We start from the raw sequence: 8,599 nt of genomic DNA on the forward strand, positions 1-8,599 counted from the left end.
AACTTCTAGCCGCCAAATTATATGTGAAACTCTCAAAATGCGAATTCCACAAAGAGTCGTTGGACTACTTAGGCTACCGAATATCCAACCTGGGGATTGAAATGGACCCTGGAAAGGTGAAAGCGGTGCTGGACTGGCAACCCCCCAGAACCTGAAAACAACTTCAAAGTTTCTTGGGGTTTGCCAAGTTCTATAGGCAATTCATTCCGTCCTTTGCTGAAGTTGCCCTCCTGTTGACGGAGCTGTTAAAAACGGGCCCATCGCCCACCAAACCAAAGCCAAGTCAACCCCTGGCTTGGACTATGGACTGTGAGAAAGCTTTCGAGGCCTTAAAGCGCCTTTTCCCAGCTGAGCCCATCCACCAGCACCCAGACACGACCAAGCCTTTTATTGTCCAAACAGATGCAAGTGATGTAGCGGTGGCAGCTGTTTTGCTGCAAAAGGACTCTCAAGACTGACTGATGCCGTGCGCTTATGTGTCCAAAAAGCTGACAGACACAGAGTGAAGGTGGGTGGTCTGGGAGAAAGAAGCATTCACCATACTATGGGCTTTGTTGACTTGGAGGCATTTTCTAGAAGGGGCGCCAGAGGCCTTTGAGGTATGCACTGATCATAAGAACCTTGAGTCTCTAAAGACCCTTAGGAGATTATCGCCCAAACAAGTCCGCTGGGCCCAATATTTCAAGGGATTCAACTTTAACATTAAATATATCCCCGGAGGGAAAAACGTACTGGCGGACTCTCTGTCCAGAAAACCTCAGTTTGATAGCCACCGAGAGGATATAGTACAAGCCTTAATTTCGAAGCTCAATCTGCAGGCCAAGTGACCACTCGAGCCCAAGCCAACCACAACCCCAAACACCTGGAAGATAAGCTGACTCCAGAATTAAAAATGGCCCTATTGACCAACCCTTGGTTCCTGGACCATCAAACCGAGTTGACAATGAATGATGGACTAGCTTGGAAAGGGACTAAGCTTTATGTACCCACAACCCTAAGACTTCTGGTACTAAAGCGTAGCCATGACTCCCGGCTGGGAGGCCACTTCAGATTCCTAAAACCCTACATTTACTGAGAAGACAGTTCTGGTGGCCAAAAATGAAACCTGATGTCGAGGACTATGTAACAAGTTGCTCAATTTGTGCCACAATGAAACACAGAACTGGAAAAACCCCTGGCCTCCTGCAACAAGTTGCTGAACCAACCCAACCTTGGGAAGAGATCACAATGGACTTTATTGTTGAATTACCTAAGAGTGAAGGGAATACGATCATTTGGACTATGATTGACTTATTCTCTAAACAGGCCCATTTTATAGCCTGCAAAGGACTTCCATCTGCGAAAAAACGTGCAAAGCTGTTCGTGAAACATATCTATAGACTACATGGAGTACCTCGTTGAATAATATCAGACAGAGGGGTACAATTTACTGCAAAATTTTGGAGGGAATTTCTGAAATCCATTGGTTCATCTCAAGGGTTATCCTCAGCTTTCCATCCTGCTTGTAACGGAGCAGCGGAGAGGGCTAACGCCATGATTGAACAATACATTAGATGCTATGTAAATTTTCAACAAGAAAATTGGGCTGAGTTAGAAATACCTGATGATTGCCTGGGGAATTCTGGAAGTTGCACACAAACTTACTAAGATTGACAAACACTGCCTAGATAATGGAAATAAAAATAGAAAAGATTTCTCTCTCTCTCTCTCTCTCTCTCTCTCTCTCTCTCTCTCTCTCTCTCTCTCTCTCTCTCTCTCTCTCTCTCTCTCTCTATATATATATATATATATATATATATATATATATTAATCTCACTTTCTGTTTCTCATATCTTTCTATCCCTATCATCTCTTATTTCTATCTATCATCTATCATCTCTATCTCTATTTCAATTTGTCTCTATATCTCTTATTATTTCTATGTCTCTATCCTCTATATCTCTATCTCTATATATCTGTCTATCATCTGTCTATCCTCTCTATATCTCTGTCGATATATTATTTCTCTATATCATCTCTATATCCCTATAACTCTATCTTACTTATCTCTATATCATCTCTCCTCTATCTCTATCCACCTGTCTCTGTCTCTATATACACTGCTTAAAAAAATAAAGGGAACATAAAAATAAGACATCCTAGAGCTGAATGAATGAAATATTCTTATTAAATACTATGTTCATTACATAGTTGAATGTGCTGACAACAAAATCATTCAAAAAATATCAATGGAAATCAAATTTAGCAACCCATGGAGGTCTGGATTTGGAGTTACACTCAAAATTAAAGTGGAAAAAAACACTACAGGCTGATCCAACGGTGATGTAATGTCCTTAAAACAAGTAAAAATGAGTCTCAGTAGTGTGTGTGGCCTCCACGTGCCTGTATGACCTCCCTACAACGCCTGGGCATGCTCCTGATGAGGTGGCGGATGGTCTCCTGAGGGATCTCCTCCCAGACCTGGACTAAAGCATCCCCCAACTCCTGGACAGTCTGTGGTGCAACGTGGCATTGGTGGATGGAGCGAGACAAGATGTCCCAGGTATGCTCAATTGGATTCAGGTCTGGGGAATGGGTGGGCCAGTCCATAGCATCAATGCCTTCGTCTTGCAGAACTGCTGACACACTCCAGCCACATGAGGTCTTGCATTGTGCATTAGGAGGAACTCAGGGCCAACCGCACCAGCATATGGTCTCACAAGGGGTCTGAGGATATCTCGGTACCTAATGGCAGTCAGGCTACCTCTGGCGAGCACACGGAGGGCTGTGCAGCCCTCTAAAGAAATGCCACCCCACACCATTACTGACCCACTGCCAAACCGGTCATGCTGGAGGATGTTTCAGGCAGAACGTTCTCCACAGCGTCTCCAGACCCTGTCAGGTCTGTCACATGTGCTCAGTGTGAACCTGCTTTCATCTGTGAAGAGCACAGGGCGCCAGTGGCGAATTTGCCAATCTTGGTGTTCTCTGGCAAATGCCAAATGTCCTGCACAGTGTTGGGCTGTAAGCACAACCCCCACCTGTGGACGTCAGGCCCTCATACCACCCTCATGGAGTCTGTTTCTGACCATTTGAGCAGCCACATGCACATTTGTGGCCCGCTGGAGGTCATTTTGCAGGGCTCTGGCAGTGCTCCTCCTGTCCCTCCTTGCACAAAGGCGGAGGTAGCGGTCCTGATGCTGGGTTGTTGCCCTCCTACGGCTTCCTCCACGTCTCCTGATGTACTAGCCTGTCTCCTGGTAGCACCTCCATGCTCTGGACACTATGCTGACAGACACAGCAAACCTTCTTTCCACAGCTCGCATTGATGTGCCATCCTGGATGAGTTGAGCCACTTGTATGGGTTGTAGACTCCATCTCATGCTACCACTAGAGTGAAAGCACTGCCAGCATTCAAAAGTGACCAAACCATCAGCCAGAAAGCATAGGAACTGAGAAGTGGTCTGTGGTCACCACCTGCAGAACCACTCCTTTATTGGGGATGTCTTGCTAACTGCCTATGCTTTCCACCTGTTGTCTATTCCATTTGCACAACAGCATGTGAAATTGATTGTCAATCAGTGTTGCCACCTAAGTGGACAGTTTAATTTCACAGAAGTGTGATTGACTTGGAGTTACATTGTGTTGTTTAAGTGTTCCCTTTATTTTTTTGAGCAGTGTGTGTATGTATGTATGTAAAATGATCGAGACAGTACACTGTCTATTACAGCATCCATTGGTATTCATCTGGCTAGCGTCCTGACAGTGAGTGAGAGAGAGTTGAGGGCTGTTTGGAAACTGAAACTATTTGCTGTGTGAGCAAGAAGGAGACAGCAAGGAGCCTGGGCGTGGCTTAGCTCAACTGTTCTGGACTAAAGCTGCTTGGTGCTCTGAAACTGAAACTGAAACTGCTCTCCTCTGCTTGTGTTTTGCATTTGGAGCAGATTTCTTTTCAGGTGGGGAGGGTGAATGGAACCCCTTAGCATCAGATAATAATAATAATAATAATAATAATAATAATAATAATAATAATAATAATAATAATAATAATAATAATATAGGAAATACTCTTAAATGCTCTGATGGGTATTTGGAAAAATCCTTTCTTAGTGAGCCCCTAGAAGCCAAGAGGAACATATGTGCCCAATTTCAAGTTTGTAGGCTTGACAGTTGTGGAGATTTTGTGATGATGCATGAGTGGTCTTTCGCTTTTATATATATAGAAGAAGATATATATATATAATATAATTTTATTGTCATTTTGCGTGTACACTAATTGGCATACATTAAAATGAGATGTTGTAATTTACACTACATAAACATGACAAAATGAATACGTAGATTGATGGATATCAAAGACCAGTCATTGTGCAGGGTGCCAAGATGTCTCACTGCATGGGCAGCATTTATTACATTGATAGGTTTTTTACAAGAAGACAAAGGCAACATAGATACAGCATCTGGATTGGAGAATAGATACCACATGGGTGAAATCTCCTAACCACATTGGTACAACCTCCCAACCAATCCTTAAGACTAGTGGTGATGTTAGTAAATGAGATCACCTGTAAGTCCAGAAAGTCTGGGACTTTTCAACCCAACAGATAGAGGATGAGATCATGTAACAAAGAGGTTCCATTGGTATCTGAGACACTGCCATTTGCTGCTAGCATCTAGCGCCATCTATAGGATCTCAGTAGCTACTACAGTAGATAAATACAAAATTAGGCATATACCCCCATACATTTTATGACAGAAACAACACAGTCTACATTAGGTTGTATGAGTCAGGGAATTGGAAGAAGAGAGAGAGAGATAAAGGAGCTGAGTTTATTTAATCCTAGATAAAACCAACAGGATACCTGGACTGATAACATGGGCAGATTGCAAAATATCAGAAGTCCCTGACCTTTGGCTTACCGGATGCAAAAATATCCCCCCCCAAAAAAGGGTGTGTGGTGGTTTTGCAACTGAATGCTAGGGGAAAAACAAACAAACTCTAATTGTTTTTAATCATAGCTGTCCAGAGTTACCATGTGGTAATGATGGGCAGTCAATAAATGGGATCAATAAAACATACATAAATAAATAAGATGGAAGAGCAAAATGGCCAGGATGAATCTCTAACAGTAGAAGATTATATCTATATCTATCTATCTATCTATCTATCTATCTATCTATCTATCTATCTATCTATCTATCTATCTATCTTCTATCTAGAAATGGGAGATGTTCATATTGGAGCCAAAAATGAAAAAGGAGAAGCAATCATATTATTGGACAGTGAAGAGGGGGATGTTGTTATTCTAGAACCTGAAGTAACACCAAATAACAGAACAAACCAAAAATCAGAAGCCACAATGAAAAAAAACAGTCCTGCAAAAATAAGAAAAAACGAAGGGTTTGTTCAAAGTAATGAATCTTATTTTTTGTGTATTCTGTTAAACTTTTCATGCTTAAAAGAAGCATTTGCATTATGTAATTCATCGATGAATTACAATGCAATGACATATATAAATAATTTTCTAACATACCTTATAATGCTAAAAATAATAATAAAATAAAACATACATAAATAATTGGAAGAGCAACTAGATGGGGCACTGCCTGACCCACAGAAATGGGGACTTGGGGTTTTTTTTTTTACATCGCCATAAAATATAAAAAAAAGAGAGGATGAGATTCTGGAAAGAGTACAGAGAAGAGCAAGAAAAAGGATTAGAGGACCGGAGAATAAAATATACGAAGCACGGTTTCAGGAATTGAATGTATTCAATTTAATGAAAAGAAGGACTGAGGGGGACATGATGGCATCTTCCAGTATTTGAGGGGCTGCCCCAAAGAAGAAGAGGGGCTCAAGCTATTCTCCAAAGCACCTGAATGCAGGAGAAGCAACGGACGGAAACTAATCCAGGAGAGAAGCAACCTGGAATTAAGGAGGAATTTCCTGACAGTGATGACAAGTAACCCGTGGAACTGCTTGCCACAGCCATTTGTCTGAAATGGTGTATGGTTTCCTGCCTGAGCAGGGGGTTGGACTAAGACCTCTAGGGTCCCTTCCAACTCTGTTATTCTGTTCCACTATTTCTGGGGTAACAGAAATTACATGGGTAATCCACAGCCATAGACAATGGACTCATAGTCCACCAGTATTTCTCAAATTCTGGCCATGCTTTTGGCCAGATAGTGTTGCTAATCTTTCAAGTTCCAAGTCACCCAGCTGGCTTTCATGTCTAAGGTGGGACTAAAACTCCCATTCTCCTGGTGATTGGACCAAAGTCACCCACTGGCTTTCATGCCTAAGGCGGGGCTAGAACTCACCATCTCCTGGTATGCTTGGACCCACAGAAGGAATTTTGTCTCCTGCGCATAAACTCTCAGTGTACATAAAAGCTAGAAGTGATAAATCAGAATCATAAGTCATCCTAAAAATACATTCACCATAAATCATAGGATACAACACTGAGTGATAGTCACGGGAAACTAAAGAAGCAAACTTCAATCGGTTTATAATAGTGATCAATAATTATTAATCATAATTATGAACAGATAATAATCCTAAATAATTCAGGTCAGATAGTCTATTGTTTGGAAATCTTGGTCACTCTAAGAGAGGCGGGCTCTTGTGAGGTCATCATTTTGCTTGACACCCCCCCCCCCCAGGCCTGTCAGTCAGGGCCCTCTAAGGAAAGAAACTTGTGATCCAGAAATCTTCACATTTTTAAAACCTCCCTTTAATTTTTATTTTAAAGATTATAAAAGGGGTTCGGGGGAGGGGTGTCAATTCCTGATAAAAACCAGGCTGCCTCTCTATAAAAGTTTTATTTGGAGCCAAATCGGCCACATCCTCAAGTTTTGCACCTTTGTTCTAGCCAGCCTTGGTGTGGGGGAGGGGGAAGCTAAGATTGGTACTTGGAAAGGAGACCACAAGGAAATCCCAGGGCTTTGATCGGGAGGTTGAAGGAAAGCAATCCAAATCCTTGCACTTCCTTTAAAAAAAAATCTATATACAGTATAAAAGCGAAATGCCACTCACGCATCATCACAAAATCTCCAGAACCATAAAGCCTACAAACTTGAAATTTGGCCTGTCTGTTCCTCTTGGCTTCTAACGGCTCACTAAGAAAGGATTTTTCGAAATGACCATCAGAGCATTTAGAGTATTTTCTATATTATTATTAACGCAAAACACAAGCAGAGGAGTTTCAGTTTCACAGCACCAAAACGCTTTAGTCCAGAACAGTTGAGCTAAGCCACGCCCAGGCTCCTTGCTGTCTCCTTGCTCACACAGCAAATACTGTTTCAGATTCCAAACAGCCCTCAACTCTCTCAGACACTGACAGGACACTAGCCAATATAATATTGTGTATAACATATAAAGATTCCATTTTTAGTTCAACAGTGTGTTGTACGGGTACAAACATTTTTAGGAGAAAATAAAGTGTTTACAACAATATTCATTACATTGGTTTTAGTTCTATAATAACAGCAGTAATAATATTTGCTTATCCATTTTAATAAACCTCCCTCGTATTATTTGTCCTTTTCTTCCATCCACGTTTCTAACTTCTCTTTTTATTAGACACTGATAAAATAAGTCCCCTGTCAAAAAGTGTTCTGTTTCTCTTCCTTTTCCTTAATTGTAAGCGTTAATCTATCCATTTCTGCCCATTCTAATGGTTTTTTTAAAATCACATTTTCCTCCATAGGGATCTCTTCCCTTTGTTCCATTGTTGTGCAAATACAATTCTAGCTGCAGTTAATACATGTAGAATCAAATTTGTATTACCTTTGTGATACCTTGATTGCTTATTGTACCCTATGACTATTATTAAGTGTTGTACCTGATGATTGACTCTTGACGAATGTATCTTTTCTTTTATGTACACTGAGCACATTTGCACGAAGACAAATTCCTTGTGTGTCCAATCATACTTGGCCAATAAAGAATTTTGTTCTGTTCTGTTCTGTTCTGTTCTGTTCTGTTCTGTTCTAGTCTAGTCTAGTCTAGTCTAGTCTAGTCTACTCTACTTATCCAGTAAAATGCCTAACATAAATATTTCTGGTTTTAAATAGATATATGTAAGAATATATACTGTCAACAATATCAATATCGGACTTTACACGAATATAGATTAAAATGTATAGAGTGATAAATACAATAGAGTGTTATGGTACAACTATGAAAACTATAGTTATAATGATGATGTACAACACTGTATATTTAAAAGAGACTATATGTATGTGTTCTGGCCTTTACAACCACTAGCTGATTATAAGGCAGACAGATTAAACTCCACAAAAGCATCCATACAAAGTCTCTTTATTGGTTCATCAGGCATCCTCAAATATAACTCACGGTTATGTCGAGATTCATCTCAATGTCCAATTCTCTGCATAGCTGAACTTTATGGTGTAAAAGGATAGTTCTCTTTTCATTCCGATAATGGTGGAGCAAGGGGGTGAGGCGCCAGCATGCTGCTGGGGTTCAGGCAAGAGTGAAGAAACCTCCCCCAACCCACCAAGGGTCAATTCAGTGACCAATCAGAATTACAGATGTGGCCACATGACAAGGACTACATTTCCCAGGTTACCTTAACTACATTTACCCTGATGCATT

General features: G+C 41.0%; 1 long non-coding RNA gene across 1 annotated transcript; it reads left to right on the forward strand.

The window, feature by feature from the left end:
- Positions 1-4,035: 4,035 nt before the first annotated feature.
- LOC148123636 (uncharacterized) lies at positions 4,036-7,942 on the forward strand. The gene is made up of 2 exons (XR_015740615.1): positions 4,036-6,217; positions 6,284-7,942. It is a non-coding gene; the product is annotated as an uncharacterized LOC148123636 (long non-coding RNA).
- Positions 7,943-8,599: the final 657 nt, after the last annotated feature.

Source organism: Pseudonaja textilis, unplaced genomic scaffold, assembly GCF_049901715.1.
Source record: "Pseudonaja textilis isolate UNSWEBS1 unplaced genomic scaffold, rPseTex1.2 PTEXSCF31, whole genome shotgun sequence".
NCBI lineage: Eukaryota > Metazoa > Chordata > Lepidosauria > Squamata > Elapidae > Pseudonaja > Pseudonaja textilis.